This window comes from Entelurus aequoreus, linkage group LG01, assembly GCF_033978785.1.
Source record: "Entelurus aequoreus isolate RoL-2023_Sb linkage group LG01, RoL_Eaeq_v1.1, whole genome shotgun sequence".
Classification (NCBI taxonomy): Eukaryota; Metazoa; Chordata; class Actinopteri; order Syngnathiformes; family Syngnathidae; genus Entelurus; species Entelurus aequoreus.
Window position 1 is genome coordinate 22,876,836 of NC_084731.1, and position 21,578 is coordinate 22,898,413.

Genomic DNA, 21,578 nt, shown 5'->3' on the forward strand with positions numbered 1-21,578 from the left:
CTTCTCCCTATCAGCGTATTATGGATACCCCCAAACAATGTTCCCTCTAATTTTCCATCTGATTTGCAGGTTTTTTGATTGATTGATTGATTTAAACTTTTACTAGCAGATTGCAAAGGAAGAGAATACACAGTACAGTTTACACAGTACAGTACATATTCCGTACAATTGACCACTAAATGGTAACACCCAAATAAGTTTTTCAACTTGTTTAAGTCGGGGTCCACGTTAATCAATTCATGGTAATGTGTGTAAGGTGTGTAATTTGTTGTGAGTTCATGCACTGTGTTGGTTTTGTTCTTTGAACAAGGTGATGTTCATGCACGGTTCATTTTGTGCACCAGTAAAAAAACATACAACTTTTTGTTGAATTTGAAAAAAAAAAATATACTGTATATATGTTTTTCACTAAAGAAGGGTTCAGTGAACGCACATATGAAACTGGTGGGGTTCGGTACCTCCAACAAGGTTAAGAACCACTGGACTAGACGTATAAGATTTCATGGGATATAGCGATTAGGAGTGACAGATTGTTTGGTAAATGTATAGCATGTTCTATATGTTATAGTTATTTGAATGACTCTTACCATAATATGTTACGTTAACATACCAGGCACGTTCTCAGTTGGTTATTTATGCGTCATATAACATACACTTATTCAGCCTGTTGTTCACTATTCTTTATTTATTTTAAATTGCCTTTCAAATGTCTATTCTTGGTGTTGGGTTTTATCAAATAAATTTCCCCAAAAAATGCGACTTATACTCCAGTGCGACCTATATATGTTTTTTTCCTTCTTTATTATGCATTTTCGGCCGGTGCGACTTATACTCCGGAGCGACTTATAGTCCAAAAAATAGGGCAGTTTTTTTTAATTTATGTGCTGTAAAGAACAACGTCAAATTTATCGTATTTTTTATTAATTTGATGGGTAGTTTGCTGTAAAGTTAAGTTTTTTTATTTATTTTTATATAGACAAAATTTTTTTGGGGAAAGTATGATAATATACTGTAATATTTGTTGCAATATTGGATACTATTAAAGTTTAAAAGGCATGCAATTTCAAGCAGTACACATATTTAGACCAGCTCAGTGGCCTTGTGGTTAGAGTGTCCGCCCGGCCGAGTCATACCAAAGACCACAAACAAATGGGACCCATTGCCTCCCTGCTTGGCACTCAGCATCAAGGGTTGGAATTGGGGGTTAAATCACCAAATGATTCCCGAGCGCGGCCACTGCTGCTGCTCACTGCTCTCCTCACCTCCCAGGGGGTGAACATTGGGTCAAATGCAGGGGACAAATTTCACCACACCAGGGTGTGTGAGACAACCATTGGGACTTTAACTTTATTCTGTAGAAATAAAAAAAATCCACTACATTTAGAGAGAAAATATTAAGTACTTTATTGGCACATATCATTTCCAGGTGTTTGCGGGCCAGATAAAATGATGTCGCGGGCCACATCTGGCCCCCGGGCCTTGAGTTTGACACCTGTGCAATAGAGTGTTCTCCTACTTTTGTTTGTAGGAGAGACCCCTGTTTGTATCGCAAATATGGCAGTCGTTCAGTTTCTAAGGTCTTTGGCTTTGGAAGTGGTGGGTCCTAGTTCAAGTCCTGCTGCGGAAATATATTAGGGGTGGGACGATTGATCGAGGTATTGGTAGGAGGATGGGTGGTATTACCCAAAATTCATATCTGTTAAAGTTGAATCCTTTCCCGTTAACGGTATATATCGCGGTATAAATGTTGCGGTGTACAACTATTAATGGAAGTGTTTCTGAATGGATTGTCCTATTAGTCCCTTAGCAAAGTTAAAGGCCTACTGAAATGATTTTTTTTATTTAAACGGGAATAGCAGATCCATTCTATGTGTCATACTTGATCATTTCGCGATATTGCCATATTTTTGCTGAAAGGATTTAATAGAGAAAATCGACGATAAAGTTCGCAACCTTTGCTCGCTGATAAAAAAACCCTTGCCCTTACCGGAAGTAGCGTGACGTCACAAGCGATAGTGCTGCTCACAATTCCCCGTTGTTTACAATGGAGCGAGAGATATTAGGAGCGAGAAAGTGACGATTACCCCATTAATTTGAGCGAGGATGAAAGATTTGTGGATGAGGAACGTTAGAGTGACGGACTAGAATGCAGTTCAAGAGATATCTTTTTTCGCTCTGACTGTAACTTAGGTACAAGCTGGCTCATTGGAATCCACACTCTCTCCTTTTTCTATTGTGGATCACGGATTTGTATTTTAAACCACCTCGGATACTATATCCTCTTGAAAATTAGAGTCGAGAAGGCGAAATGGACATTAACAGTGACTTTTATCTCCACGACAATACATTGACGAAGCTCTTTAGCATGAGCTAACGTGATAGCATCTGTCTCAAATGCAGATAGAAACAAAATAAATAAATCCCTGACTGGAAGGATAGACAGAAGATCAACAATACTACTATCAGGAGACACCGAACCAAACACTGGACATGTAAATACACGGTTAATGTGTATTCGACGCCTGTCGAAGCCTAGCAATGCTGTTGCTAACGACGCTAACTTAACAACGGGACCTCGTCAGAGCTATGATAAAAACATTAGCGCTCCACCTACGCCAGCCAGCCCTCCTCTGCTCATCAACACCCGTGCTCACCTGCGTTCCAGCGATCGACGATGCGGTCGGCGGCCCGGAGACGTAGGAAGTCAAGGTGAGTTTGCCGCTAGCGCGTCTGCTATCCAACAAAGTCCTCCTTGTTGTGTTGCTACAGCCAGCCGCATACACCGATCCCACCTACAACGTTCTTCTTTGCAGCCTCCATTGTTCATTAAACAAATTGCAAAAGATTCACCAACACAGATGTCCAGAATACTGTGGAATTTTGTCGAAGAAAACTGAGCTCTGTGTATTGTGTCCAAAAGGGTCCAAACACTTCCGTGGACCTCGCGACGTCACGCGCATACGTCATCCTCCAAAGGCGTTTTGAACTGGAAGTTCCCCGGGAAATTTCAAATTGCAGTTTATAAGTTAACCCGGCCGTATTGGCATGTGTTGCAATGTTAAGATTTCATCATTGATATATAAACTATCAGACTGCGTGGTCGGTAGTAGTGGGTTTCAGTAAGCCTTTAAATTGATTTTTAAAAACAACAACAAAAAAAAAAAATATTTAGTGTAATTTTTTGAGCATTTATTGTGCAGAAGAACAACAGAAGTTGGGATGGGCAATATGTCATTACATACGAGAAGCCATAGAAGGGCGGGATACACTGTGTACAATACGTTGGAAGGTTGGCGCCCTCTTGGTATCTGTGTAAATGTTGCAAACTGCCCTTTAAAGTGGACTCTACAGGAAGACTTAAGTAAGATTTTAAACACGCAGTAATACCTATAGCGGTTGCTCCACTAAGAAATAACAATGTAACTTTTGTTTCTTTTAATTACCGTATTTTTACCGTATTTTTCGGACACTTAAGATCCTTTCATTTTTTTCAAAACTCGACAGTGCGCCTAATGTACGGAATAATTTTGGTTGTGCTTACCGACCTCAAAGCTATTTTTATTTGGTTGATGGTGAAATGATAAGTGTGACCAGTAGATGGCAGTCCCACATAAGAGATACGTGTAGACTGCAATTTGACTCAAGTAAACAACACCAACATTTTATATGTTCCATTTAAAATGTAGAACAATACACACAGCACTCAAAAATATATCAAAATGTTTTAGTATGACTTTGGTAAGCTATGAAGCCGCACCGCTTGATGGATTGCACTGAGGGGGGCGGCGGCGGTCTTAAACGGTGGCATTGTTGTGTGTGGACACGGATACGGTTAGGTGTGATACACCCTGGATAACTTTATCCGCCTAGTGTAAACGGGGCCTAAGTCAGACATTGTAAGATGCTCAGTGGTGAAGTGGAGGAATAGCATTTAGGCTCAAACGCTGCAACCATCATCAAGGACACAGATGGTATCTTTGTTATAAGTCTCTTTCTCCCTTCCTGTCAGCACCACTTGCAGTTTGCGAGCCAACCACAGAGATACCCTTACTTCCACTTAGGTGTTGATAAAGTGTAATTTAGGTACACATTCGCCAACACAATGGAGAAGGAACAAATAGTTAATCTGATGTTTCTCTTTGGGATCTCGTTAGATTTATATACACACTGTAAGTTGTTGTTTTTTTGCATCTTTTGTCTATTTTCCCCAAAACTTTGATTGAACGTATTTGGACAGCCCTTGTTTCTAGTTTGCCCTCTTCAGACTTGGGCTTTTCTCTTTTGTGGAGGGTTTAAAGTCTGAAGGTAATTTAAGCATTCAATGTAGGGATTACAATTTCTGAATAGGGCGGCCTACTCTTTCATCTAGTGGCTCAGTATTTGTGAACAAACAATGAAATACCCATTAGTAGTTATGTAGAGTATGTAAACCCAGTGTGCCCTACCCTTGCTTGCCGTTGAATGACAAGGAGAGGTATTTGGAAGTCAGTTTGGGCATTATTAGACTATGCAATTGGTGGATTGTCTCAAGTCAAATTCCTTCTGTGGTAAACATACTTGGCCAATTAAGCTAATTCTGATTCTGATTTATTGCCAACATTTATTCATACAATTGGCATATTCAGTGTTCAGTTTATTACTTTAATGTTATGCCCTCAGTCAAAAGGGAATCCATGCTCTGTGGTTTTGTATTGCATGAATGGAAAAGATCAGAGAAGTCTGAACAGTCTTTCTTGGGTAAAGGTTAGTGTGCCTGAGCCCTTGTGGCGTGCCCAGGCAGACTGTCCAGGGTGACGGTTAATGGACTCAACCGCTTCAGGTGTGCTCAGTACAGTCTGAGTCCCAATAGAGAATTGAAAATACACAGAACAGCCGCTTACTCACACATCCATTAATCAAGTCATCTGTTCTTGCTGAACAGTGATTGTTATGACTTTGAATAACAACAGTTTGGTGTATGCTAAATACCGTACAACACTACACACCATAGGAGGATACAATAATCCATGCTAACCACTAAGTTCGAACCCTCGAATGTGAACAACGGTGGGTAGATCGATAAAAATATTGACAGCAACGATACCAAGTATCAGTAAATGGTCAATACTACTGTGATTAGATCATTTGTTATTGCTTACAAACTCAGGAAATAGGCGCCAATAGTAGTTTTTGCTTTTGTTTATTTTGCACGATTGACCTGATTATACATGGTATATGTAATAAAAAAGGAATAAAGAAAAATGTTTTAAATATTAATTGATATTGTCAAATTACAGTTGTCATCGGAAAAAAAAAATCTCTGCCTCCTGTAGTTAGTTATCGCACTAATTAAAACCTCAATGTCGAGTCGATATCGATTAATTGTGCAGCCCATTTTGAAATGGTTCTATTATCATTTACCATATTTTTCGGACTATAAGGCGTACTTAAAATACTTTCATTTTCTCAAAACTCGACAGTACACCTTATAACCCGGTGCGCCTAATGTACGGAATAATTTTGGTTGTGAATGGGAATATTTTTTGGTTGTGCTTACCGACCTCGAAGCTATTTTATTTGGTACATGGTGAAATGATAAGTGTGACCAGTAGATGACAGTCACACATAAGAGATAAGTGTAGACTGCAATATGACTCAAGTAAACAACACCAAAATGTATATGTTCCATTGAAAATATAGAACATTACACATGGCGCTCAAAGATCTATCAAAATGTTTTAATATGACTTTGGTAAGCTATGAAGCAGCACCGCTTGATGGATTGGACTGTGCTTCAACATACGAGTATTATTATGGTGTGTGTATAAGGTAAGACATATTATCTGACGTTTTGTTTCGCAATATTATGCAAAAGCAACTTTTCTTACCGTCTGGTGCCTGCTGATCTGTATTTGGGATCTGCATAAGTCATGAAAATTTGTGCGCATCCTCCATTGTAATCCGTGCCGACACTGTAGTCAATAAGCTTCTTAAACTCGCCATGAAAGCGCTAAAACATACCGGTATAGTGAGTTCACATTATTCACCCAAGGAACTTTATTATTAGAGAGTTCCGGTCGGACGGTTTTTCACGGGACACAGTTCCAGCATTGTTATTGCACTTGTGCAATAACATGATGAGGAGATGCTGCTCCGTTATTGATTGAAGTAAAGTCTGAATGTCAATAAAACAGATAGTTCCATCTTTTGACACTTCTTCCACACCCGTCCTTGCACGCTACACCGCTACAACAAAGATGACGGGGTGAAGACGCTGTCGATGGTGAGCCACATAAATAAGACAAAACGGCGCATCCTGATGCAACTGTCAGAAAGCGGCTTGAAGATGATCTGTAAAACATAATCTATGCAACATTTTGACCAAAGAACCACCATTACATGTTATGTAGACCACAAGGAAGTGTTTTCCATTTTGAAAAAAATAAAATAATATGACACCTTTAATGCGCCCTATAATCCGGTGCGCCTTTTGTATGAAAATAGACCTGACTAGACCCGCTCATCGGCAGTGCGCCTTATAATCCGGTGCGCCCTATGGTCCGGAAAATACGGTATGTGCCAAATAACATATCGTAATATACAGTATATCATTATCGCATGATGCTGTAATACAGTGTTTTTCAACCTTTTTTGAGCCAAGGCACATTTTTTTGCATTGAAAAAATGCGGAGGCACACCACCAGCAGAAATAATTAAAAAACTAAACTAAACTTAGTTGACAGTAAAAAGTAGTTGTCACAATTGTTGGATATGACTTTAAACCATAACCAAGCATGCAATACTATAGCTCTTGTCTCAAAGTAGGTGTACTGTCACGACCTGTCACATCACATCCTTACTTATTTTGAGTTTTTTGCTGTTTTCCTGTGTGTAGTGTTTTACTTCTTGTCTTGCGCTCCTATTTTGGTGGCTTTTTCTCTTTTTTTGTTATTTTCCTGTAGCAGTTTCATGTCTTCCTTGGAGCGATATTTCCCGCATCTACTTTGTTTTAGCAATCAATAATATTTCAGTTGTTTTCATCCTTCTTTGTGGAGACATCTTTGTCATGTCATGTTCGGATGTACATTGTGGACGCTGTCTTTGCTCCACAGTAAGTCTTTGCTGTCGTCCAGCATTCTGTTTTTGTTTACTTTGTAACCAGTTCAGTTTTAGTTTCGTTCTGCATAGCCTTCCCTAAGCTTCAATGCCTTTTCTTAGGGGCACTCACCTTTTGTTTATTTTTTGGTTTAAGCATTGGTTACCTTTTTACCTGCACGCTGCCTCCCGCTGTTTCTGACATCTACAAAGCAATTAGCTACCGGCTGCCACCTACTGATATGGAAGAGTATTACACGGTTACTCTGCCGAGCTCTAGACAGCACCGACACTCAAAAACAACACATCAATTACAGACTATATTTACTGGTTTGCAAAAAATATTTTTAACCCAAATAGGTGAAATTAGATAGACTCCCATGGCACACCAGACTGTATCTCATGGGACAGTGGTTGAAAAACACTGCTGTAATATATATCGCAATGTAGATTTTAGGTCATATCGGCCACCCCTAATTGCATTCTTTATTATTTAATGCAAGAACTGGGGACCAAATGAAGTGGGATAAGGCGTGCTATGTAAAAAAAAGAGTTAGCAGAAGCTCATCCTTGACATCTTGTCTGTTCTCTGTTGGCAGTCCCAGGCTAATAAGGAACATAATATGTCAGGGCTATTCCTGGTTGAAAAGCCTTGAGAGCTTTGATCACCTCTTTCGGAGTCATCACTCCAGCTAAGCCTGCTGCTCACTACTGTATGTGATAAACTATCGGAGTACTCAGATTTGAGCCGGCAATAATGTGAGCTTAAGGAGAGACGAAAGCCAAGGAGAAAAGTGAGCAGCAATTCTGTTAACAAGCCGTCACTGCACCTTTTGCTTATCAACAATTTTATTTTGTCCTTATTTCCATCTGTCGTTGTCTTTAACCGCCCAAGTCGTATTTTGTGGTGTACTCCAAACAACAGCAGATTCAAGTTTCCTATGAAGTTGTGTGATAACTTTTACTGCCTTCAACAGTACATAAAACATCATTGTGAACCCCTGTTATGAAAGGGAGCTCCTAATTGACTGGTTGTTGCTTGTTTATTTGATATATATTTACGAGCCGAGCAGTAATGGGCGGCAGTAATTACCCAGGATGCAATGCTGGGCTTGGGCCGAGTTGCAACCATCCTGATGAGACTGTATCACAGACAAAAGTATGCAGGTTCCTATTATAATCTAGCATGCTGTTTAAATGCTTGATACTAGCAAAGGGAGATTGCTAATTGGCCCAGTGTACCCGATACAATGTCATTGTTTACTATGATTATGTGGAATATGAGGATCAAACAAAGGGTACTTTTTATCTTTTTACCAGCTTTTCTAAGTGAACAGGATTCCTCAGAACATTGCTGAAGCTTTAAAAGACCAGGGAATTAATTTAGGAACCAGTGCTACGCTCTAACTACTTCGCCAAGTTGGCTATGTCGGTCAGGTTCTTTGATGATTTATTTTCTTTAATTCAATGAACATCCATCGCTTCTTCTTCTCCTCAGAACTGTCCGTCACACTCACTTTTTTTTGTATTTTTGGTCGGATCTTACAGGGTCCGCTGTGGCATTTGCTATGCCAAATAGTGGTCGGTATGCACGTAACCGAAATTTTTGCACACAACTAATTGCAAACTGATCCAAAATGAAACAATGAATGAATGAATTGTCTTTATTGTCACTGTGCATGTACAATGTAATCAAAAAACAAAACCACAGGTGCTAAACGTAATATAATACTGAAAAATATAAAAACAACAATAAGAAATACCGTATTTTCCGGACCATAGGGTGCACCGGATTATAAAGCGCCTTGAAAACACTTCCTTGTGGTCTACATAACGTGTAATGGTGGTTCCTTGGTCAAAACGTTGCATAGATTATGTTTTACTATCTTCAAGTCGCTTTCTGACAGTCCCTTCAGGATGTGCTGTTTTGTGGGCGGTCTTATTTACTTGGCTTACCTTCGGCAGCGTCTTCTCCCCGTCATCTTTGTTGTAGCGGTGTAGCGTGCAAGGACGGGAGTGGAGGAAGTGTCAAAAGATGGAGCTAACTGTTTTAATGACATTCAGACTTTACTTCAATCAACAAGGCAGCAGCATCTTCTCATCCGTGGCTCACTAGTGCAACAACGCCCAAAATGTGTCCCGTGAAAAACCGTTCGACCGGAACTCTCTAATAACTAAAGTTCCGTGGGTGAATTCTGTAAACCCACTAAACCGGTAGTTTTTAGCGCTTCCATGGCGAGATATAAGTTAGAACTTTACACTACTTTATATTAGAAATGGCAACAGCAGAGGGTGAATGTCCCATAACAAGAAGATAGAGAAAAAGAAGAAGCTTATCGACCACGGTATCGGCACGGACTACAGTGGCGGACGTGCGCAAATTTTCAGGACTTATGCAGATCTCAAATACACATCAGAAGGTAACAAAACGGCAGATAATATGTCTGCGAATGGGTGCCATTTTGCGGTCCTTATAGACACACCATAGTAATACTTGTATCTCTGACTACGGTAGCCATAATGGGCCGACAATTCATCAAACGGTGCGGCTTCAAAGTCGTACTAAAACACAGATTTTTGAGTGCAGTGTGTAATGTTCTTTATTTTCAATGGAACATTTAAAGTTTTGGTGTTGTTTACTCTGCGATGAGATGACGACTTGTCCAGGGTGTACCCCGCCTCCTGCCCGAAAGCAGCTGAGATAGGCTCCAGCAACCCCCGCGACCCCGAAAGGGACAAGCGGTAGAAAATGGATGGATGGATGGTGTTGTTTAATGGCGTCATATTGCAGTCTACACATATTTCTTATATGTGACTACATATGTGACTGGTCACACTTATCATTACACCATATACCAAATAAAATTGCTTGGAGGTCTGTAAGCACAACCAGAATTATTCCGTACATTAGGCGCACCGGGTTATAAGGCGCACTGACGATTTTTGAGAAAATGAAAGGATTATAGCATTAGAGTCCGAAAAATACGGTACATAGACATAAATAGGGAATCAGTGTTTCCCACACATTCATTTATTTGTGGCGGCCCGCCACGAAAGAATTACGTCCGCCACAAATAAATAAAATAAATAAAATAATTTTTTTTTTTTTTTTTGTCCTCTCCAGCTTCTCAGGCAAATCATATAGTTGATGTAGATGCCCATATCGGCTGTTCAGATTTACTTTACAAAAGAGAAGTGTAGGATACTTCTCTTGTTGCCTTATTTGTATTTGACTTTATTAAATGTATTTATATTAGAAACACAACATGTGTATATAACAAAGGGTGCAAAGTCTGCAGGCAGTAGGAAACACATGGTTACGTGTAGGGAGTAAAACTGATGGCAGTCTAAAGTTCAAGATTTTTGGAGCTCTTTGTTCAGTGGATCAGATGTTTGATGAAGCTCTGTGTCTATCTACCACCACTACTGTTTTCTGTTTATTTGTTACTGACTGTGGCAGGACACCTCTGCCTCTGTTTCACTTCATGTTGCTGGTAAATAATATGGTTGTAGTAGTAGGCTAAAGTTAAATTATTTAATATGCACTAATTAAAGGGGCAGAGCTTTATGAGACATTTTAGCTTTTATATTTTATTAGATATATTTTTTGTAAGAACTACAATTAATACATATATTTCAGTGAATAACTTATTGTTCAAATCTGTATATAAATATGTACATAAAGTGTTGTAATTATATTATAAAATGGATGGATGGATGGATGGACGTTTAAAACAAAACTGTTATTATTAATTAGTAAGTATACATTTTTTGAGCCTTTTTAGAGAAAATCATATAATTTTAGTAAATTATGCAAATTACTCGATGATGTCATGGTGACCACGCCCATAGCCACGCCCCCACCGCCACAGGTATCTTTGCAGTTTATGGGAAACACTGGGAATATACACAGACTAGGTAGGTAATATACACAGACTAGGTAGGTAATCTGGGCATCGATATACAGACAGTTTTTGTTTAAAACTACACCAAAGGTATAGAGAATCATCATCTGGCATTCAGTGTATTCAACAACGTGTATTGTTTTAAGGTCGTTAAATAAATTGAGGGTAGTACCTACAAGGGCTGCAGCTAGGGATGTAAACGCTAAAGTTACTCCTGTAAAAACAAAACACAGGATTAGTTTTAACAGTAACATGAAATAGCAGCTGTCATAAAGAGCACACAAGACACATAAACAGAAGTACATTTTCTTCTGCTACAGTATGTGTTGTGTCTCATCGATAGCGCTAAATAACATGTGTTTTTACAGGAGTAACTTTAGGTAACAATTAAGTGTATCTATAAGAACGTTTGACAGACCAAATCATTAGGGGTGTCAAAATATAATACATTTTCGAATGAATCGCGATTCTTCTGCGTAACGATTCTTAATCGGTTCAAAAAAATCATATATATATATATATATATATATATATATATACACAGATATGTATATATGATAAAAAAATGATAAATGGGTTATACTTGTATAGCACTTTTCTACCTTCAAGGTACTCAAAGCGCTTTGACAGTATTTCCACATTCACCCATTCACACACACATTCACACACTGATGGCGGGAGCTGCCATGCAAGGCGCTAACCAGCAGCCATCAGGAGCAAGGGTGAAGTGTCTTGCCCAAGGACACAACGGACGTGACTAGGATGGTAGAAGGTGGGGATTGAACCCCAGTAACCAGCAACCCTCCGATTGCTGGCAGGGCCACTCTACCAACTTCGCCACACCGCCCCAATATATATACATATATATGTATATATATATATATATATATATATATATATATATATATATATATATATATATATATATATATATATATATATACATATATGCAGTATATTTATTAAATGTATTTATTGATATATACAGTATGTATGTATGTGAACTTCATGTGTATAAATAATGTACTTTATTAAGTGTAGTTTAGTTTTACAGTGACTTCATTGTGAAGAATATCAACAAAACACCTGAAGTTATTTTTCCTCATATCTAATTCAAAGCACTGTAGGACCTATTTGGCAAAATAAATTCCAACATTAAGGGAGGGCAGAATAAATTGTAGTAGCCTGTGTCCATCCATCCATTTGACCTTTTACAATAAGCAGGAGTTGAAACGTCATTCAACAAAGTGAGCAGTCGACCAAGTCAAATTCCTTGTGTTAAAGCTGATTGTGATTCTGATTCTGAGAAACCAATGTTAATATTATTATTATTATTAATAATGGTATTAAGGCTGAAACGACGCGTCGACGTAGTCGACGTCATCGGTTACGTAAATACGTCGACGCCGTTTTTGTGCGTCGACGCGTCGCATATTTACGTCACACTACCGTCATGGCGGACCGCAAAGCAGACGATCAAAGCAGACGATGCGAGCGGTGCGAGCGAGGGGGGAAAAGCATGCCAAAAGTGGTCAAAAGTGTGGGAGTATTTCAATAAACGGCCTAATAATGTTGTTGTATGCACACTGTGTCGAGCGGAAATGGCCTATCATAGCAGCACAACGGCTATGAACGAACATTTGAAAAGAAAACCATCAACTAGTCAATCGTCCGCGCGAGCATACGTTGTCATCATTACACAAAAACATGACTGTGTCATTTGTATCTGCTAGGGGTGTAACGGTACATGTTTTGTATTGAACCGTTTCGGTACGGGGCTTTCGGTTCGGCACGGGGGTGTACCGAACGAGTTTCTAAGCTAAAGCTAACTTTAGCTGCTAAAGTCTTAACAAGCTGCTTCGCTCCTCTGCGTCTGTCTCAGCACGCAGCATTGTCCCACCCACACAACCATCTGATTGGTACACACGCAGCATTGTCCCACCCACACAACCATCTGATTGGTACACACGCAGCATTGTCCCACCCACACAACCATCTGATTGGTACACACGAAGCATTATCAGCCAATCAGCAGTGTGTATTCAGAGCGCATGTAGTCAGCGCTTCAGCGTGGAGCAGATAGGTGTTTAGCAGGTGAGCATCAGGCAGCGGACTCTCCCCAAATGATAATAAACACCTCCCAGTCAACTACTAGTAACATCACTATGAGCCCGTTGACCTTCTAGAAATATAAACTGCAGCTCAGCTCACTCGCAGTCCTGGCTTGAGGTGAAGGCTAATTACCTCTCGTTCCAGCCACATCGACCCCTTCTGAGCGCCTATTTTCAGCTGCTGGGAATATTGTAAACAAGAAAAGAACCAAACATGTACACATGCTAACCTTTCTTCATTACAACTGTTAGACACTCACTGGAATGAGTAGAATTGGTTATTGTGTACGGTGTTGGACTGGATGTTTATTTTGCACATTTTAAAAGCAATACTTAATGTTTACAGTGCTCCAGAATATTTAGATTGGCACTTTTTTGTATTGGATGTTTATCTTTATTTTTGCACATTTTAGCAAATAAGCAATACTTTCACTTTTGTTGAAATGTTTACACTGTTGTTACAGAATATTTCGTTTTGCACTTTTTTGTATTGGATGTTTATCTTTATTTTTGCACATTTTAAAGCAAAATAAGCAATACTTTTACTTTTGAAATGCTTATACTATTGCAGAATATTAAGATTTGCACTGGATGTTGACTTTTATATTTGCACATTAAAAAGCAAATAAGCTACTTTTAATTTTGTTAAATGTTAAAAGTTTTAAATGTTTACATTGTTACAGAATATTTAGTCATGTTGTTGTCAATGTTGACTGAGTGGCCATACTTCTTTTTTTTTGTAAATAAAAGCCATGCCTTTTGAAAAAACGGGCCTACATTTATTTTTTCATCTTCATTTTGAATAAAAAAAATAATCGGTAAAAGGAAAAATAATCTATAGATTAATCGGAAAAATAATCTATAGATTAACCGATTAATCGAAAAAATAATCTATAGATTAATCGATAGAAAAATAATCGTTAGCTGCAGCCTTAAATGGTATTATAACTAATAACACTATTTGTTTTTAAATATACATGAAACATTTATTTAGCCTTTTTAAAGAAAAAAATATGCATCATTACAAATCAAAATTGTCATGTCATATATACAACATATAATAATGTCATATTGACCACACCCCTAGCCACGCCCCCACCGCCACATATATAGTGGCAATCTAGGGGAAACCCTGTTATTTCTACTGATACGTTTTATGTTTTACTGTGTTTACTTTAGTTGCTTGCTATAAAACATTTTAAGTTCTATAATCTGTTGTCAAGGTATTGGATCAGGACTCAAAATTGGATTGGATCTAAGGCCAAAAAAATCGGATTGGGATCAGAGGCCCAAATTGTTATTTGGGATAGTCCTAATTTTTATTAGTTAGTCTTATTAATTGAGTAATCTAAGCGACACAATCTAATTTGAAGCTTTATTCTAAGCAAAATAATCGATTTAATAAAAATAATTATACCTACTCCTCCTTGCCGGAATTGCCCACACACACAAAGAGTAGAGATTTTTGCTGCTGATAGGACCAAGTCCAAATGATGGCTGTTGCACCAGCCATGTTTTCTTATGACATTGACGACGAGTCGCAGTCTGTTGCAACTTGTCACTCTCAATTTTGTGGGTCGCGGTTAGTCAACATTCATTATTGTGATAAAGCGATAGAATTCAAATCTCTATCGGCCGTTACTACTAAGAACTTCATCTGACATTGTCAGTTTTTTTAGTGACAATGGCCTAAACTCCTCCCACCCCCACCAAGGACTGTTTTCACTGCTGGACTCTAGAAAGAGGTTCCGCAGCATCCGTAGCAGAACCTCCAGGTCCACCACCTAATACAGGCCTGGGCAATTATTTGACTCGGGGGGCCAGATTTTGATTTAAAAAAGTGTGTCTGGGGGCCGGTATATTTATTTTTAGGAACACTAATACAAAACCTCACAATAATGATTGAAAGCTAAAAACGTTATGACAGACCGCCTTAAAAAAACGGAATGGAATTTTTAATTTTTTTACTGAATGAGACACCCAGTATGTACATGAACATAAAGACTGTGGGATTTACAATATTAACTATGAAGGATAAAACACTGAATATTGACAACATATTTTACAATCAACCGAAACACAACCAAAATGCAACAAACATAGTGAAATATGAACGCGAAGGGTAAAAAAAACCCCACCTACCATCTGAGATATCTCATAGTGACCAAAGTAACTAATTAGATTACCATAGTAACTAATTAGATGACCATAGTAACTAGTACCGTATTTTTCGGAGTATAAGTCGCTCCGGAGTATAAGTTGCACCGGCCGAAAATGCATAATAAAGAAGGAAAAAAAACATATATAAGTCGCACTGGAGTATAAGTCGCATTTTTGGGGGAAATTTATTTGATAAAACCCAACACCAAGAATAGACATTTGAAAGGCAATTTAAAATAAATAAAGAATAGTGAACAACAGGCTGAATAAGTGTACGTTATATGAGGCATAAATAACCAACGGAAAACGTGCCTGGTATGTTAACGTAATATATTATGGTAAGAGTCATTCAAATAACTATAACATATAGAACATGCTATACGTTTACCAAACAATCTGTCACTCCTTTTTTTTGTTTTTTTTGTTTTTTTTGTTTTTAATAATGTCCTGCCCAGCTTCTCAGGCAAATCATATAGTAGATGTAGATGCCCATATCAGCTGTTCAGATTTACTTTACAAAAGAGAAGTATAGGATACTTCTCTTGTTGCCTTATTTGTATTTTGACTTTATTAAATGTATTTATATTATCATTTGGTGCAGCCGAGCCGGAGCAGGAGGGGATAGAAAGAGAAAAAAAGGAAGACAGAGGGGGGAATTGTGGGGACAAGAGGGGGATTAGACAGAGAGACAAAAACAACAGCAAACACAACAACAACAACAACAGAGCAACATCAGCAAATACGACATGTACAAATATGATGGTAAAAGTAATAGCAAATAAGCAGTTAGCGAAAATAAAAAAATAATACAGAAATGACAATGAGCATTATTACACTAAAAATGGAGCAATATGAATACCAATAGAAATAGTGCTATTGATAATAAACAATACCAATACTTTACCTTTATTATCAACAATACAATTGTTCAAATGCAACAATACATATACGTAATGATAACTTGAGATACGAAAGAATGCAGAAAAATGGAGGGGAAGAAAGAGAAGCAACCTACATTAACCTTGACCAATCCGTCACTCCTAATCGTTAAATCCCATGAAATCTTATACGTCTAGTCTCTTACGTGAATGAGCTAAATAATATTATTTGATATTTTACGGTAATGTGTTAATAATTTCACACATAAGTCGCTCCTGAGTATAAGTCGCACCCCCGGCCAAACTATGAAAAAAACTGCGACTTATAGTCCGAAAAATACGGAATATCATGCAGATTCCAAGCATTGAAGACTTACGGTCATTAGAAAACATGACTACACATCATAATGGCAGCTACACTTTCCATCTTAAACATCTAAAACAATTATTTAGGAATATCCGGCGGGCCAGATTGAAAAGCTCAACGGGCCGCATGCGGCCCCCGGGCCTTAATTTGCCCAGGTCTGACCTAACAGCTTCTTATCTCAGGCCGTAAGACTCTTGAACGCATAAAAAGAATCCCCTCAACTCCCCCCAAAAATGGATTAACTCACTGGAATATAAAGACAATACAACATACATCCATAAGCGTGGATGCATATGCAAAAGTGCGATATGTTTATCTGTACAGTAATCTATTTATTTATATCTGCACCTTACTGCTCTTTTATCCTGCACTACCGTGAGCTAATGCAACGAAATGTCGTTCTTATCTGTACTGCAAAGTTCAAATTTGAATGACAATAAAAGGAAGTCTAAGTCTAAACTAAAACAAACGAATGATCTCTTCTTGCAAAATGGCCTTAAAAAGAAGAGCTTGTGTCGTCTTAAACAACTGCCAGGTTTACCACATGAAGTAATACTCTTGTGGTTGTGTGAGCTATTCATGGAAGGTGACGATGGTATCTTCCCTGACCCCTAATGATTCAGTTGACCTGAGACTAGGATGGTGGCGGTGCAATTTGATTTAGTTTACCTCTCAGTTCCACTCTCGCTCTTTGTCTGTCCCTGAGACCACGCAATCTCTCGCTTTCTAATCCCCTCTCTCCAAAAGAGGTACACACCTTGTTTGTGCGCAGGCTGCTGTTGTTTGGTTGCCCGTGCTCCCAGTAGATCTTCAGACATTGTTGTTGTTTGTCTGTAACGCCGAGGCTCCTTGGAGGGAGTTTGTTTTTCTTCTCAGCTTTTAGTCAATGGGGTGGAGCTCAATTCCCCGTTGGATATGGTCATTGTTGGAGACAATTATGCTGATTTTGTAAATAGAAAAAAAAAATAAAGGAAGAATGCATGCAGCAATTTTGTAGCAAATTTCGTCTTACATGTTTAAACTGCAAGCAAAAGCAGTTAAAACGTTGCTTTTCCGAATGTTTACGTTGGTTGAACAGATGGTTTGGGGGAAAAAAATGTTGTTATTGTTTTATGGTGCTGACAGTATGGAATGTTGAGTTGCTTTCAGCTCTGTGTTGTCCTGGGTTGGGTTGTGATTACTGCTTTTTGTTTGTCTGGTAAAACGGAAGTACCTTGTTGCAGTTCTACCGAAGTCAAAAAGAAAGGCAGCCGAATTGTTTTGTGACAATTAGGGCTGCAACAACTAATCGATTAAATCGATTATAAAAATAGTTGCTGATTAATTTAGTCATCGATTCGTTGGATCTATGCTATGCGCATGCGCAGAGGCAATTAATTTTTTTATTTAAATTTATTTTTATTTTTTATTTTTTATTAACCTTTATTTATAAACTGCAACATGTACAAACAGCTGAGAAACAATAATCAAAATAAGTATGGTGCCAGTATGCTGGTTTTTTTCAATAAAACACTGGAAAGGATAGAAATGTAGTGGCCGATTATTAATCGATTAATCGAAGTAATAATCGACAGATTAATCGATTATCAAATTAATCGTTGGTTGCAGCCCTAGTGACAATTAGAGGTGAGAATCTTTGGGCACCTCACAATCCGATTACAATTATGTTTCAGGGGCTACAATTAGATTATAAATAGACTATTCATGCATATTTAATTCTTATTTTGTATATTAATATTATATTTTAGATAAATTGTATATTATTATTATTATATATTAAAATGTATTATATGTAACTATTATTCATTAGTATAAAATGCCCTTCCTTTGGCTACTGTTTCATTTACGTTTCTGGTGTCTTGCCAGATTTTGTATTTGGTAGGAATACAGAATTTGTATTCCTACTGAAGGAGCACTTGCATTCAAAGGGGAGGAGCTACACTTCCATCCACAATTCTAATGAGGCGTAAAGCGTAGGGCTCTAGATAACTCCCAAGTTGTGGCTGACATTTATTTGGCTGCCCCCAGTTCCACGTTTATCTCCCACGTTTGATTATTCTGGGGCGGTATAGCTCGGTTGGTAGAGTGGCGGTGCCAGCAACTTGAGGGTTCCAGGTTCGATCCCCGCTTCCGCCATCCTAGTCACTGCCGTTGTATCCTTGGGCAAGACACTTTACCCACCTGCTCCCAGTGCCACCCACACTGGTTTAAATGTAACTTAGATATTGGGTTTCACTATGTAAAAGTGCTTTGAGTTACTAGAGAAAAGCGCTATATAAATATAATTCACTTCACTTCACTTGTTCATGTCTATGATTCTGTTTACTTCTGAGTACCGTAACTGGGGCGGTAAAAGGTTGACTGCGATTGGCTGTTCCACAAATGTTTGATCAAAATAATTACGATGTCAGCCTGATGAGAAAAACAAAAACATCTTGGACTGACCCTATTAGAAACCAGTACCAAAAAAATACTGATACTTGGTATTGCTTATATTTCGTTATGTCACTTATTCATGGAAGTGAACAACAGTGGTGGTCAACCAAGCGGAGATGGCTGTTGTGCAGCAAGCAGCGTGTGAGCTATCTGAGTACGCAAGGGGCCTTGATCTTCCTGCAAAAAGCGGATACGAGTAACAAATCAAACTATGCAATGAAATAGATCCCTATACTTTTCAAAAAAAGATTTGTCAAGTGATAGCAAGTATTATCGGTTGGTGGAGTTTCTATACATGTCGAACGATCTTGGGCTCCGGCGTCATTCTACACGACAAAACAGATAAAAACTTGGAAAATCATGGAGGTCTACAACTTCTTTGTGTGTGGCTGGGCCAAGGAAAGTGGTACCAAGATTTTCCCGGATAAATATGCATCGTTTTTGCTCAAGTATGGTTGCATTTCATTATTTATCTTTGCGTCTTGTAAACAAACTAGCACCCGACAATTCAATACCCGTGACTGCATATCCATCTAACAAAGTAACAATTACTGAATTATCACTATATCTGATTTTTTTTGTCCTGTTGTCATATGTACTCTGACACACTTGTGTACAAAATAAACATGAGGGGAGACATAGAAGTACCTTTCCTGACATGGTATCATTGACTCTGACTTTCTGGTTTCTGTTTGTTAAAAACTGAAATAAAAATAATATCAAGATGATACTTCAATGGGATCTACTAAACGAGTAAAGTATACTGAATATATATCAAACAAACTTTTAAGGAAGTGGTCCCTGCAAACTTGTGTGTGCTTCGAAAGTGCCATTTTTGTTGTCGTCTTTCGTCAAAATGTTACACTCTTCCACCCTTCTTGATTTCCTCTCGAGGGACTGTGAAGAAACATTTATTCTTTTCTAATTTTGAACGGTTCATACAGCCGAAAACAACGCAAGCATAGGGCGTTTTTCTCGGTGAAAGGCTAAATGGCGCAGAGTACCCATTGAGAAGAGACGCGGAACGTGACGTCCTTCAAATCCAAGCAATACCTCCCTACTTCTGTATATCACGACACAAGTTCACATTCTGGGAATTAAGATTCTTACACCCAAAGTAACTGGTCCATGTTTTGTTTTTCTAGCTACACAAATGTGTGAACACAATAGTTTGCAGTGGTTAAAGGTCTGTAGTCTAATGTTCTTCATGGTTTCACTGTGTGTTTTATTTTGTGTTTCTCTCTCCATCCTCATTGATTTTTCTATTCCACTCCCTGCCAGCTCCACACTGACAACTCTTTTCCTGAGCGAGATCATGCTGTTTGTTGTTCTCACCGGGGTCAGCATTGTAGTGCCAGCTAGTATGTAAACAATAGCTAGTTAGTATGTAAACCATGGCCAAGGTTGTTCTCCTCCGTGATTGGTTTGTGCGTCATTTCACAATGTGTTTTAAGTATACTTACAAAATCTTTTAATAATGAACCCTTTTTGGATGGATGAATGGATGGATGGATGGATGTTTGTGTGGCAGCATTGTCGCGGTCAAAAGTACACAACACGAAAAAGGAGAGTGGATCGATCCATAAATTTGTGGTGTTGACACCAAGTATAATATCAGTATTTGTTTGCGACTAGAGTGATCAGATTTATATTTACATTTTAACTGTTTTTTTAAATTCAGTATTAATATAAACTTGTCAGTTTTTTGTAATTTCATGATGCCTTTATCTCTCTTTTTACATTTTGATAAAGGGAGGTATTTTTTAAAAATTATTATTATTCATTTTTTAAGTTATGTACGTGTAGATGATGTATCGGGACAGATCCATTAAGAGTTTGAGCAGAAATATGTCGTATAAGTATTAAATGTACACAATAAAACATTAACAAAATGCTGTGTCACATGAATGATTTTTAAAGTAATACCTTTGTGACATGAAAAAAAAACACAAGTAATGTATAAAAACCTGTGTGTACTTTTTGATATTAAAATACAACTCAAAGCAGTTTGGCTAATGACGATTAAGTCTAATAAACAAGCTTTGTTCTTCTCTTGGTTCAGTGCAACAGTTTGGCCGTTTGGCCATAAAGAGGAGTGACACCTCTCACATCGAATACACAATCTTTACAGCCTTCGTTCAGTTCGATGAGATAACAAAACATTTGAGCTAGTATTGATGTTATTTGAACGCTGATACAGTTTGCAGTTAAATAAAGGACGAGTGAACATCCCAGTAAACAAAGTAAAGACTTTATAAACAAGTTGTGACAACGTTCACAACACATTGCCTGTTGCAAAATATCAAATAGTTTACTCGTTCGCTGTATAGTTTCAGTGTGGGACAGGTGCGTCTGTCTCCAATAGTGGGACAGGTGCGTCTGTCTCCAATATTGTCCACACCTGTCTCCATCTAAACACAGAAGTGCGCTCTTAAACGCACAGCGAGAATCGAGGGAAAATTCATAGATAGATAGATATTACTTTATTGATTCCTTCAGGAGAGTTCCCTCAGGAAAATTAAAATTCCAGCACCAATGTACAGAATTGAGATATAATTTAAAAAGTAAAAAGTAAATAATGGGGGTATAAATGGAAACAAAATAGAAAAATATTACAATAAGAATAAAAATAAAAAGCAACAATGAG

General features: G+C 38.1%; 1 protein-coding gene across 5 annotated transcripts in view; it reads left to right on the top strand.

Annotated features, from left to right (window-relative positions):
* Window positions 1-21,578, top strand: part of foxp1b (forkhead box P1b) — a 498,341-nt gene that overhangs the window by 11,171 nt on the left and 465,592 nt on the right. The window contains exon 1 of one of the 5 annotated variants that reach the window (XM_062045963.1): window positions 2,404-2,709. The exons of the other annotated variants lie outside the window; for them this stretch is intronic. The gene's annotated coding sequence lies outside the window, so the exon portion shown is untranslated. Of the gene's footprint in view, window positions 1-2,403; window positions 2,710-21,578 lie in introns of those variants that run through there. 5 annotated transcript variants of the gene reach the window in all.